The 13,036-nt window shown below is 40.2% G+C and overlaps 1 protein-coding gene across 3 annotated transcripts in view; it reads left to right on the forward strand.

Moving 5' to 3' along the window:
• Positions 1–13,036, forward strand: part of DEPTOR (DEP domain containing MTOR interacting protein) — a 142,963-nt gene that overhangs the window by 12,420 nt on the left and 117,507 nt on the right. The gene's annotated exons all lie outside the window — the stretch shown is intronic.

The raw sequence follows: 13,036 nt of genomic DNA on the forward strand, positions 1-13,036 counted from the left end.
TGATAATAATTCTGTCATCCCTATTTTTAACTGGAAGAAACTAAGGCATGAGCAGTTTGACCAAAGTCACATAAGTAGTAAGTATGGGAGCTTGATTTTGAAGCCAGGCCTCTCAGAATTCCTACTAGGTGCAAACAACTAGGGAAATAACTCTGCAAATGAGCAAGCAGTAAGGCCCATCCTTCTTGCCTTCAGGTCACAGCCTAAGCCAGGTAGAGAGGGGAAAAATACATACGCATTTAAATAATATATGGGGGCAGTATATAAAGGGCAACATGTAGAGTGGTTTAAACAATAAAGGGGATTTCTTGGCTTATGGAATGTTAAATTTCAGAGATATGTAGACTTCACATGAGGTTTGATCAGGATTCCAGGTCTATTTCTCTTAAGTTCTCTTGATTCTACTTTTCTCTGTGCATTAACTTTGCCTTCATGAAGGCTTCTTTTGCAGTCATATGACAGCCACTAGCACCAGTCAGACTGAAAAGAGAGGACTGGCTGCCATCAACCATCTACAGCAGTCTTGAGCATTCATGTTTTTGGATCATCTTGACTTACAGACTCACAAGATATTAAAGCAGAACAAAGTCCTTTGCTGGTTGCCCTAGGCTTACCCATCTGCAATACTGTGGCAAGAAGGATGGTATTACCCTGACTGCCTTAAGTCAAGCAGGAGCCCGCTGCCTCCTCCTTAGGGGCACAGGTAGGATCATAGCTGCTATACTCTGGTGAAGGGTTCATTGGGTGTTGCAGAGATAAGCCCAGTGTCCTCCACAAATGATAATTTGGGCTCAATGATGAGAAACCAGTGGAAAAACAATTGTACAGGGTATGGTGTAATTAAGGCCAAATTTTAGGAGAAATAACTTAAAGTTGCAGGGGTGGGGAGCTTATACAGAGAAGAAGAAAGTGCTCACAGAAAAGCCACAAAGAAGATACAATTTGGGAGCGGTTAGGAGACATTGGCATACATCCTGGACCCTAGTGCTTTCAAAGTAATTTTCCCTGTAAACTTCCCCATCATGACGATCACCTGTTCACCATCCATAGGCTCCCTCCCTCACCTTTCACCCCTCACTGCCCTCTGAAATGGAAGAGATGCCTCTGGTGTTCAGGGTTTGCTCAGTAATAGAAGTAAAATAGAACTCTCAACAGATGACTAAAATGGCAGGTGGCTCAGGTTCAAATTGCAAAGAATGATTTTTGCATCACTTGGGTTTTGATGTCTTTCCAAGTAACACCTCCACCCAGAAAGACTCCCAGCCAAAGCTGTATAAACGTTCTCTCTTTGTTTAAGCAGGCTGCTTTAGGAATCATTAAGATGCAGACTTTCTGAGGAAGTCTCAAAATGTTCCTTACTTACATAACTAAGAAAGGTCTTTCAGGTCATGTGTTTTAATATATTTTGTCAATGTTTTCCCTCCCCTCTGCAGAAATTGGAAATAGGAGCTACCTTCGATTATCAAGAAGGCAGATTTTTCACCACTGTTAGTAAGATTTAAGCTGGTATCTCATTGCACCATTGCGTTGACTTTACACTAGCAACTTTGGCATTGATTTTGTACCGCATCTTACCATAAGGATAACTAATAGGAATAAATCCCAATTTATTCTGATGGTTTTATTCTTGGAGAACACTGCATGAGTTTAGCCTTTTATTCTTCAGAATGGGTGGTGTGTGTACAAATGCAATAAACCTTTTGTCCTCAAGTACTGACAAGAAACTGTGATTTAAAATTGTGATTTTTTCTTATGCCTGTGTTGGCTACAAAAGAGAGAAGCTCCAGTTAAACCCATTGAGAAGCGTCCATGAAAGCTAAGAAGCTGGGCTTGGAGCCAATGCATTTGTCTACACGTTCAACATTTGCTGACTTGGCAGTAATCGGGGCTTTAAGCCAAGAAGAGCAGAGTCTGATTATTCAGGACTTTATCATAATTTGCAATTATGATACCTCAAGTGGAGGTGTAGTGGTTAGGGCCAGGAATGCCTTAGAAACCACAATTCCAATGCATCAGGGTTTGTCAGGCCATTTTGTTTAACAAGGGACAAAACCATTTGCTTGTTTAAAAGCTTAACGAACTAGAGGGCATCTCTTCAGTTGTCTTCCTGTAGCTCCACTTCGGGTGGTTATGTTGCTGCTAGATGATTTCATTTCTGAAAGGGGAACACAGAGGAGGAGAGGAAGTCGGTTTGGCTATTTGTCAGCAGTTCTGAAAGAATGTTTATTCAGGGAGGAGTTTGAACCCTGTGAGAATTGGGGGATTATCTGGACATTTTCAGTTCTTTGATGTTGTGCCTACCCAACTAACGCTCCTCAGCTGACCTTCTAGCCTCTGCCAGAGAAAACTTCTAGTGGCCAGGACGCAGTCACTTCCTTATGAGCGTCTACATGTATGGGTGGTGAGGGCATAGGCCACCCTTAGTACTGCAATCATAATTATGGAATCTAATATATATTTGGGGAAATCATCGTAGTCCTTATTGGTAGCTTATGCGAAAAAAAATTTACTGAAATGTAGCCTGGCATTCCTTAAAAGAACACCCATCTATAATAAAATATGACAGTTTGTTTTACTTTGTAGTCAAAAATGTTCTTCTTGATAGAGCATAGCAGTAGATACTAAATTAAATTGCTTGGGGAATTCTGGGAGATAGGCCTTCATGGAGATTATAGTACAATAGGTAACAAAGAAAAAACACTTATTTAAAACTATTTGGTAGTCTATTCAGAGACATGTTCAGAGGTTAAATTTGAGATATTCAGTGTGTCACTTAAAACCACATTTACTGGAATGCAGATATTTCAGTATTTCACCATAAGACCTTGAGAATCATATCTTATCTGTGTGACCTGCTCCGCCTCCCATAGGAGAAGGATTATTCAAGCGAAGTATGTGTTTTCACAGGGCAGATGTTTTCTTCTCTAAGAGCCCCTGCATCCAGCTTGATGATTCTCCTGGAAGAGGGTCAAGGTGATTGCAGGCCTGACCCTTTTTGCCCTTTAGACTTAGGAATGGGAGGTGTCAGCAAAAGGTGACACCTTCTAAAAGGGAAGTCCAGCTCTCATTGCTGAACTTATTCTAGTGACTTAAAAGAATGGGTGCTTCTCTGGTTTTGAGCCTTCCAGTACCTCGTACAGACGTACATCAGGGCATCTACAACCCTTTCCATTTTTGTCCTTCTTGTGTAGTGAGGGAGGGTGAAGGTGAATACCATGGTTTATGGTGTGGATTAGAGAACATATTTACTGGGGGCCCATCAACACAAAGGGTCAGCAAGAGGGGATATGTGGTCCTCCATTCTCTCATCATTCCCCAGAGTTGGGCATAAGCATGAAGCTGCCTGACATACAGTGTGTTTGTGTTCCACCGGAGGGACCCTGACCCCCGGCTACACAACCTTCCTATAATGCAAGCATGAGCATGGCCTTATCTCTGGGTTACAAATAATGTGAACTCAGGCGCCTAAGTGTCCGAGCTGGGAAATGCCAGATGCATCAGCACCTGGAGACCTCCGGGGCTTGTTCGAAGTCACAGCCCCTCCTGCTGGGGAAAGGCGGCCACCAATCCTAGGGGAAGCTGGGTTCGGGTGCAGCCCCTCCTGCTGGGGAAAGACCAGGCTCCCAGTCCCAGCCAGCGCGCTGCCTGTGAAGTCAAGCTGGGCCTCTAAGGTCACAAATCTTGCTGTGTCCCCCCCAGCAGCTGGCGGGTCTGTGCACTCTCCGAGGCAAGGTACGGCACCTTACTGATTCTTAGGTCCAGAACTTCTGTGTCTAAAATCCAGGAAGAGGCATACTGTGTTTCAACGCTACAAGTGCATTTTGACTTACTCTGAAGTTTTGAAACGAGGACTTTAAACTTTACCTTATTTTATAAATGAGGGTATTTACTTCAATGGTCAAACTAGGTTATGTCTTTTAACCTCTGGCCTTGTTTCTAATACCTTAACACCAGGCTTCCTTCTGCCAAGATAGATGGATAAATCATCCCTTGGCAGTAGGTTCTAAGTTTTATAGCTATGTAATTTGTTGCGATATTCACTGGATTGGTGTTATTCTGATTTTCTTTTAGCCTTCTCAGTAAATAATAATAATTATAATAAACAGTATTTATTTATAATAAGCTTGGCACACTTACTGTATGCCAAGTAGCGTGATAAGTATTTTATATGAATTATACCATTTAATCCTTGAGTGGGTATCATTAGTCCCATTTTAGAGATGGGCACACAAAGTCTTAGAGAAATTAAGAAACTTGTCCAGGGTCACAAGGCCAGCAAATAGAAGAGCTGGGCTTTGCAGCTTCGCAGTGTCCTGCACAAGTCATGCTCTTAGCGTGTACACGTTGAGGATACAGCTGCGCTCAGCTCTAAGCCATTGGAGCCTGGAGGTCAGAAGCAAAGAACTCCCCAACTACTATGGACATGGAGCCTGGACTTTTAAAATTTGTCTTGTCTCTGAATATTTATTCTGTGTTGGGCAAAAATTAAACTTACATATATAATAATACTTATGTCTACATACATGAAAAAGATGAATAGCACCATTAATATATTTAAAAACTTATTAAGAGTTATTTAAAAGCTACAAAAACTTGGGTTAGCTGTGTGACTAATTGGCTATTTACACTGCTATGTATGGCTGATTACCAGGAAGCATACTGATGCACGTGTATACATGCAGTGTGTCAGATTAACTTGTGTGTTTCACTTGAAGATAATAGTAAATACTCTTCACCTATGGATTAACTAAATTAGAAGTTCTGGAATGTGAGTCCAGTGCGCCATATTTTAGGTTCTAGAAGGAAACTTACTTATTGCCGCTTCTCAGCAACATGAAAGATTCATATCCTCGGACTTACGTTTTGTATGTGAGGAATAGATTAGTCAGTAGAATCTCATGCAAGAAACATTAAAAAATGTTCCAAATATTATTTTGGAGCTTTTCAAGGTATTGCTCAGCTTCTGTTTAGAGCTAGAATAAATTTTTAACTTAGTTAACTGTAGATCCGTACAATAGACTCTAATATAGAGCTTCTGACACATTGTTCTCAAAGAGAGTACACTGAAATAGCCAGATAAATAAGCACTGGGCATTTAGTTCAAGATCCTCTTGTTTCCTTTGTAAGAATGCGTAAGGCAATCATTTTATGATTATAATTGAATTTTTCACACCAAGCCTTTAGATTTGCAGGAAAATAGGTCCTGTAGTCTAGGTGTTGATTTTAGGATTAGAAGAATGCAGAACTCTCAGGGTTGGGGAATTTTGGATTCAAAACAGAATAAGTATAAAAATTTTCTAAGATATCAGGATATTTGGGCATAATGCTAGAATTTTCAAGTATCCTGAGAGAAAAAAGTAAAGACTTTACTTAATTAGCCATATAGAATCTTAAACCGTTTGTTTTCTAATTATTTTTTCCCCAGCATGCATGCCTGATACCTGTTGCACTGATACAGAAGATGACATTAATAATGTATACTTAACTATAGACTAATGTTCTCTGTGCAGTGTTGCCAAAAGCCCATATTCCTTTTGGTGAAAACCATGTCAAGACTACATGTTGCTGTTTTAACAAGATGTGAAATGCTGACTTTATTTTCTGCCATCTTTGTTTTTCCTTCACCCAAAACCCTCTGTCAGCCACTATAGATATCAAAATAGTGTTGTAGGTATAAGGTCACATTTATTCTTTAATTTTTCCTTTTCCTGTGATATAATGCTTTCTTCATTTTGTCCCACGTTGAGTAGCTGCTTGTGCGTGTGTATGTTTCCAGGCTTCTTCACATCACTAGACAAGAAATTACAGTAGAAATTACGGTTATTACTTAGCTGGTTTGCACTTTAACCACTTGCAACTCCTCTCACCCCTGTTAATTCTTACTCTTGGTCTCAGGACCTAATCTAGGAACTGAATAAAGAAGGAATTACCTGCTCTTTCCATTCATTTCCATATCTCCTGTTAGTGGGAATAGTTGTCTATCAGATGGGTAAGAAGGCATGCACACATTCATTTAGACACTCAACATGAGCTTATAGAAGTTAACGCTTTAAATCTATGCAGAAATCTGTATATATTTAAATTGTTAGTCAAGAATCTCACTTCAACAAAGTATCTTCTTTCAGAGACAAGTCTTTTGTCGTCAGCAATTGGAATGGCTTTTGCTTTGTAAACCTTTAAAAAAAAATCACAACTCTGTTATGAAACAACAGCAGTTTGTACTCCCTGAATCACTATATAGCTCAGAGAAATTTGCTATCCTATTTCAAGATCTTGCAGTCTCCATCTTCTAGAAGGTCTTAAGACCTTCCCTGGAGGTCCAGTGGTTAAGACTCCGTGCTTCCACTGCAGGGGGTGCGGGTTCGATTCCTGGTCAGGGAACGGAGATCCGGCATGCTGGGCGACACGGCCAAAAAAAAAGTCACCAGGAAATTTCTTGCCTATCTAATTAGAAATCCTTCTAGCAGCCCCCCGTGCTTCCTTAGTGAGAGTCTTAAGCATATTCTCAGAGGAACACAGTTCCTGCGGTTTCTAAGCTTGCTTCTTCAGCCTTCTCTCAAATTTGTAAGAGCCTCTATATCCTTTCAGTAAAATCCCTTTTTGCTTAAACTAGCCAGAATTAGTTTCGGTTTCTCATAACCATCACTGACACAGAAATTAGTACCAGGAATGAGACATATGAATACTACGTGACAAAAATCACAGATACTTATTACACTCATTTTTTTTTTAACCTTTTCTGTTTTCTTTCTTTTTTTGTGTGTGTGTGCTAAAAGCAAAGAGTCAGGGATATTTATGTAAAATATTGTCTGTTACAAAGTGTAAACAAAGACTAATTCTGCTTGGGATAGAATAATCATCTTACGATCCCTCACATGTGTATGAGCTTTACTTACATAAAAGTGTTTGACTTGTAACCACATTTGTTATATAGAGGGCTGAATGTTGTTCTATTTTTGTAACTCTCGTGGCATTTCCCGTGTTCTAGGAATAGGGTAGAATATAAATAAATGCTTGTTGATTGATCCTTTATGGAAAGTGAAATTGCTTTTGGTTTTCAAGTCATGAAATTTCATTCTTCTTTTTCCTCCTTAACAAATAGGGACACTGAGGTTTGAGGAATTGAACTTATCTACGCTTTAGAGTTGACGTTGGGCATAAGAAGCAGAGCGTCCATGGACAAGGACACTTAGGCAGTTCTATCGTGAGCCAGTTAACATTTTTTGGTCTTTTTATATTTTTAGTCTGTCACTTCAGTGTGCTGTTAAAATTGCTAAATATTTAGGTACAAACATAAAATCCCACTTTAGAGTCAGCTGATTATGCAATTGCGGGTAAGATGACACACAAACATATTAATATTTTTAGCTTTCACAGATACTATTAGAAAGATACGATAATTACAGCCTTGTGGATCCACAGAACCTATTAGTTGATGGCTCAGATACCTTCAGAAAAAATGGGTGGAGGCCATACTGTGAGCCTTTGGTCTGTAAATCACAGAACACTTGCTGGGTGAGATGAATATATTCAAAAATTCCATTATAACAATTCTATAACAGTTTTTCTTTATCTTTGTTTTGTGATGAGTATTTGTGATACCAGTTACAAACACCAACTCACGTTTAAACAGCATCTTTTATTTTCGAAAGAGATTTTATATGTATCATTCTATTGATTCTTAACATTCTGTTGATCCTTAGCCTGTGAGCTAAGAGGAATCAGTGATTCTTTTTTTTATTTAATTGAAGTGTAGTTGATTTACAATGTTGTGTTAGTTTCAGGTGTGTAGGAACAGTGATTCAGATACACACACACACACACACACACACACACACATATGCATATCTATATTCCTTTTCAGATTCTTTTCCCTTACAGCTTGTTATAAACTATTGAGTATAGTTCCCTGTGCTATACAGCAGGCCCTTGTTGGTTATCCTGAGTGATTATTCTGATTCCAAATTTAGAGGGGAAGTGCCTTCCTGAAGTTCTGTCATACTTGGGTACATGGAATAAAAATGTGCTAAGTGACAAAAATAAAAGCAGCTCAGAGAGATTAAGTGACTTGGCCAAGGACACACAGTTGCTAACTGATGGGGGCAGAACTCAGATTTAAGATTTTTGATTCCAAATCCCACATTCAGCTTTGTAGTGCTGAGGCCCCAGCAAGGGCAACTGAAGTTGTGTTCCGTGGTAAGAGGTAAGGTAAAGAAATATGTTTGAAATCTTAGAATGCATATCTCTTAAATTGAACAGGGATTATTTTACAGCTAATAGTAAGTTCTGTGGTTCTGATGTGTGCGAATGGAATTTAAAAAAGTCAATTGGAGAGGGAGTCTTGAGGGCCATGCTGCTTTGGAGTTCACACTGAATCATCACATTTCAGGGTTTTTAGACATGAAAGAAGCTTTACGTGTTGGAGACAAGGAAAGTGAAGTTTACAAAAATGCATGCTCCGTGAAGGTAGAGTCAATATATATCTTGTTTACTTGTTACTTACAGTTCCCGATGGATACTAGATGTTCAATTAATGTTTGTTGACTGGGCAAGGTCCAGAAAACTAACGTAGTTGCTCTAAGTCACACCTTAGTGAAGGTCTTCCCAAAGGATCGATCATAACATGGTTGATTGACATACCATCTCCGTGTCATCAGCATAATCAAGTGGTTGAACTTTAGGCTGTTGGGACCTTAGTGATAATCTATCGAATCCAGCCTTTTAAATGACTCTTGCTTGGCCATCTGACTTGGTACCAGAGTAAGGATGGAACTGACCATCTTGGTTCCTCTCTACCCCTACTTTCATCATGTCAGCTCTGAAGTATTTATGAGGAATCAAGATAATCTCCTTCTCTGGAGACCAAGTGGCCCCAAGGCAGTTAGGTGGTTAGTGTATGTAGAGCTGAGGCAGAACATGAGCCTTGTGACGCAGTCCTGAGTTCCTTTCCTCTCAGTCGCACAGGCATCTCCGCCAGACTGTTCCGTCTGAACTCAGCATCTCTCTGCGTTTCTGATTTGTTCTTCCCAGCTTTAGCAGTACTTAGTCTCTGCCTTTAATTCAGGATTGAAACTGGCCAGCCCTCACTGGTAAATTTTAAATGCATCACTTTCTCATAGCCCATCTCTAAATTTTCTACTTCACTGGGGAGTCAGGGGTTGTAGTCTAATACCTTGAGTATGAACACACTTCCTCACCTCCACACAATTAAAAGGAAAAAAAAATGTTTTCTTGTGTTTCTTGTTCGTGTTTTTTTTTTTTTTTGGCTGTGCAGCATGCGGGATCTCAGTTCCCCAATCAGGGATCAAACCCACGCCCCCTGCAGTGGAAGCACAGAGTCCTAACCACCAGCCCGCCGGGGAAGTCCCAAAAAAGAAAAAAAAAAAAAAAAAAGAATAAATTTCTCGTACGCACTGTGAGAGTCCCTTACGTGACAAGCACCAGGGCTAGCCTTTGAGAACAAAAGGTAAACCACAGGACCCCTGTCCTCAAGGAGCTCACAGACCAGAGATTCCAGCCAATTAATGCCAGAGAGAGAAATGTGGACAGTTACAATGCAGCATGATAATTTCTGTGGTAGAGGGATGTCCAAGGTTCAACGGGAGCCGCGGATAGAATGGCTCGGCCTCTGAAGGCCTTCCCGAGCAGGTGACAGCTGAGCTGGGTCTTCAGTTTACTCAGGAAGGAGAACAGTAAGAGGAGGAGGTGCTTTTTAGACAGTGAAAATAGCAAGAAGAAAGACTTGAATATGTGAAATGTCATAGCATGTGCAGGAAAGTCCACATAGTCCTGCAGTCCATTGGTTTTCAAATGTCTTGCTTGCCCATCCATGTCTGTGCAAACATTTTGAGCATAGATTCCCCCAGTATAAGCATATTACCTGTTATACACAGGTGCGCATTATGTGTATCCTAAGCACACCCACAAAATAGAAAGTTAAAAGATCCCTTTAGGGACTTCCCTGGAGGTCCAGTGGTTAGGACTCCGTGCTTCCACTGCCGAGGGCATGAATTAAGATCCAGCATGCCACCTGGTGCGGCCAAAACAAACAAACAAAAATCCCTTGAAAGGCGAGATAAAAGAAATATAGACATTCTGATATTTTCTAGCCACACCCCAAAGGATGGTCTTAGGTTCCTCCTTTGTAAGCCACTGTCTAGACCCTCAGCTCCATGAGGGAGGCCAGGTCTGTCAGATTCACTGCAGTTTCTCCCATGTCTAGCACTGTTTCTTGCATTACTAGGCATCCAGCAAGTATTTGTTGGATTGAGTTGATTTTCAGTATTGCTGGAGGGTAAGCCTAAAGTGATGAGCTGATAGGACAAATGCTCCCCAGCTTTACTGAAGGAAGACCTTTGTGGATTTTCCCAAGACCCGAAGCAGAACACCAGAGCTTTGAGTTCAAGCTCTGACTCCCACTGTTTATCTTAGGGAGGGCAAGACCCTCACAGAATTTCTCTGTGTCTCCTGAGGGCATTTGCGCTGTTCAGCAGGGGGCAATAATGTTCCCGCATGTCATGTGGCGCTTATGGGAGTGACTAATAAAAGTGATATTGTGAAGCACTTGGCACTGATGAAAGACCTATCAAAATGGTAAATAGCCCTTGTATAAGCAGGCAGAGAAAATGAGGGCCATTCTTCCTCCCACCATGGCTCTTATGGATAATGATAGCAACATCAAAAGCATACTTTTCTGTTTGACTTGTGAGAATAAGGGTCTATGATGTTCTAGCCACAGAACTGTCTTTTTCACATGGCAACAAACAAAACAGAAGGTCTGTCACAGGCCTTGCAATTGTTAGATGAATATAAAGAAGACTTAAGGCAGTGTATGTGAACCTTTTAAAAAGCGCAATTAACATTTTGTTATAGATTAGTTAAGATTACAGGGTGGGGGAGGGATAAATTAGGAGTTTGGGATTAGCAGATACAAACTACTGTATATAAAATAGATGAACAACAAGGTCCTGCTGTATAGCACAGGCAACTATATTTAATATCTGTAATAAACCATAATGGAAAAGAATAGGTATATATATGTATAACTGAATCACTTCATTGTACACCAGAAACTAACACAACATTGTAAATCAACTATACTTCAATTAAAAAAAAAAAGATTATATACTTGTAGGTATATATAGAATATAGATTTCATCTGCATGTTTCAGAGAAACCTAGATATACCCTTTCTTATCTTTTCCTCCCAGAGAAATTTCTTATACACATGCCTGCTGATAATGTTTTATCTTTAGTTAATCAGCCTACAAATATTTATCAAGAGCCTGTGGGGCAGCTTTTGTTTGTACTGGAAAAGATATCCAGAAATAAACAGCATGGTTCCTGCCCCCAAGAAGATGACTTTTTAGGTAGAGAAATAGAATAGGAATCCATGAATAAATGGAGGGTAATTGAACAAAATATTGTGAAGAACCCTGGAGAATTAAAGCAACAGTTTTAAAAAGGAGAACTCCCTGTGACCTAGAAAAGAAGGAGATGGCTTCATGGGACGTGAGGAAAGATGAGTAGGTTTTATAGAAGTGGAAGGGAAGAAGACGGAATTCCTGGCACTGGGAATGCCATGGGCAAAGACACAGAAATGGGAGCTCTTCGTCCAAGGTGCCTAAGAATATTGCCTGGGTGGCTGGAATATGTGGGGAATCATTCCTAGCAATCAGATGTTGGGGAAGAGGAACTAGTTTGGCAGGGAATGATGATGAGAGAATGTGTGTGTTTATGGGTAGAGGTGTGGAGGGAGGGAGGAAAGAAAAGTGGGAGCATTGAAATGATTGCAGATTTGTGTCCACCATGTTTTGTGTATGTTGAGTTTGGCGGGGGTCTGGATTTGATTTTTTCACTACATGTTTTTAACCCAGGATGTTCACCTTTCTTTTCATTCTAAGGTCACCTCCTGACCTTCAGCTCATGTATTCAAGAAGTGCAGAATACACATAATATTAAGTAAAAGTTCAATGGATCTACTACAAGATAAGACTCAAATGTAGTAATATATTACAAAAACGAGCAGAATTTATTCTCAGCTGTGATAGCCACACTGCAAGCACATGTAAAGAAGTAATTGTACATCCAGTGTGATGCCTGGACTTAGTCATTAGTGCAGGTTCATTGTGGAAAGTTTCACTGGTTGAGTCTGGTTTGGGTAGGAGCTTCTCCTTTCTTTGTGTTAAATGTTCAGAACTAGATAGTGTGGTCATTGCAGCAAATAAAAAAATAAAGAGAAACAGGAGAAAGACTAGAGGAAGAAAGATTCTTTTTTTGTGGAAAAGAGTTTATTGAATCAAATAGCAATCCAATCAAATCGCATATTTGTCCCTTCATTATGTATTCAGTGGGAAAGTTACAAGTCTGATAAATGGAGACTGATTTGCAGGACATTGTAAGGTTTCTCAAGGAAAAAACCAGATAGTTTAACTTATCAGACGCTCACAGGACAGATGTAATTATGATGTAAATCAGAGTCCCTGCGGAACAGACCCTACACTTAAACAGATGTGAGGGCCTCCTTTAAAAACCACCAATTCACAGAACACGAGTATCATTTGCTTCTTGGTACCTAGAGTGAGAGTTTATGTTGGCTTTGCTTCCTAGCACACGATAAGACAAGTACTGGGATGGAAAGATATTGGAAACAAATGCAGTAGCATGGTGACTTTAAATTAGGAAAGGCCTTTCCAAGACCCTCTAGAATCTTAGTGATTTCCAAACAGTCTACTTTTGGTAGCTTTGCTACTATGCCTCGGGTAGTCTAATTAATAGTGTGACTTTTTAGTTGTGGAAATGCCACTGCAGTTCAAATGACAGCTGTCAGGAGAATGTGGCTGAGAGCCGACTAGATCTTTAGGTATCTAGCTATCTTTAGGAGGTACTGTCTTTGGTTTAATGAGTGCTGTAGTTCATAAGTAGCCACAGGTGTTTGGAACCATGTTACTATGTGAGCTTACCCTAGGGTTTGGTAAGTTTTCAGATGCCTTATATAATCATCAATGGGGTTTAATAGCTGCCTATCCACCATAGC

Source organism: Aethalodelphis obliquidens, unplaced genomic scaffold (genome assembly GCF_003676395.1).
Source record: "Aethalodelphis obliquidens isolate GAN/ISIS:26980383/991018 unplaced genomic scaffold, ASM367639v1 scaffold79, whole genome shotgun sequence".
Classification (NCBI taxonomy): Eukaryota; Metazoa; Chordata; class Mammalia; order Artiodactyla; family Delphinidae; genus Aethalodelphis; species Aethalodelphis obliquidens.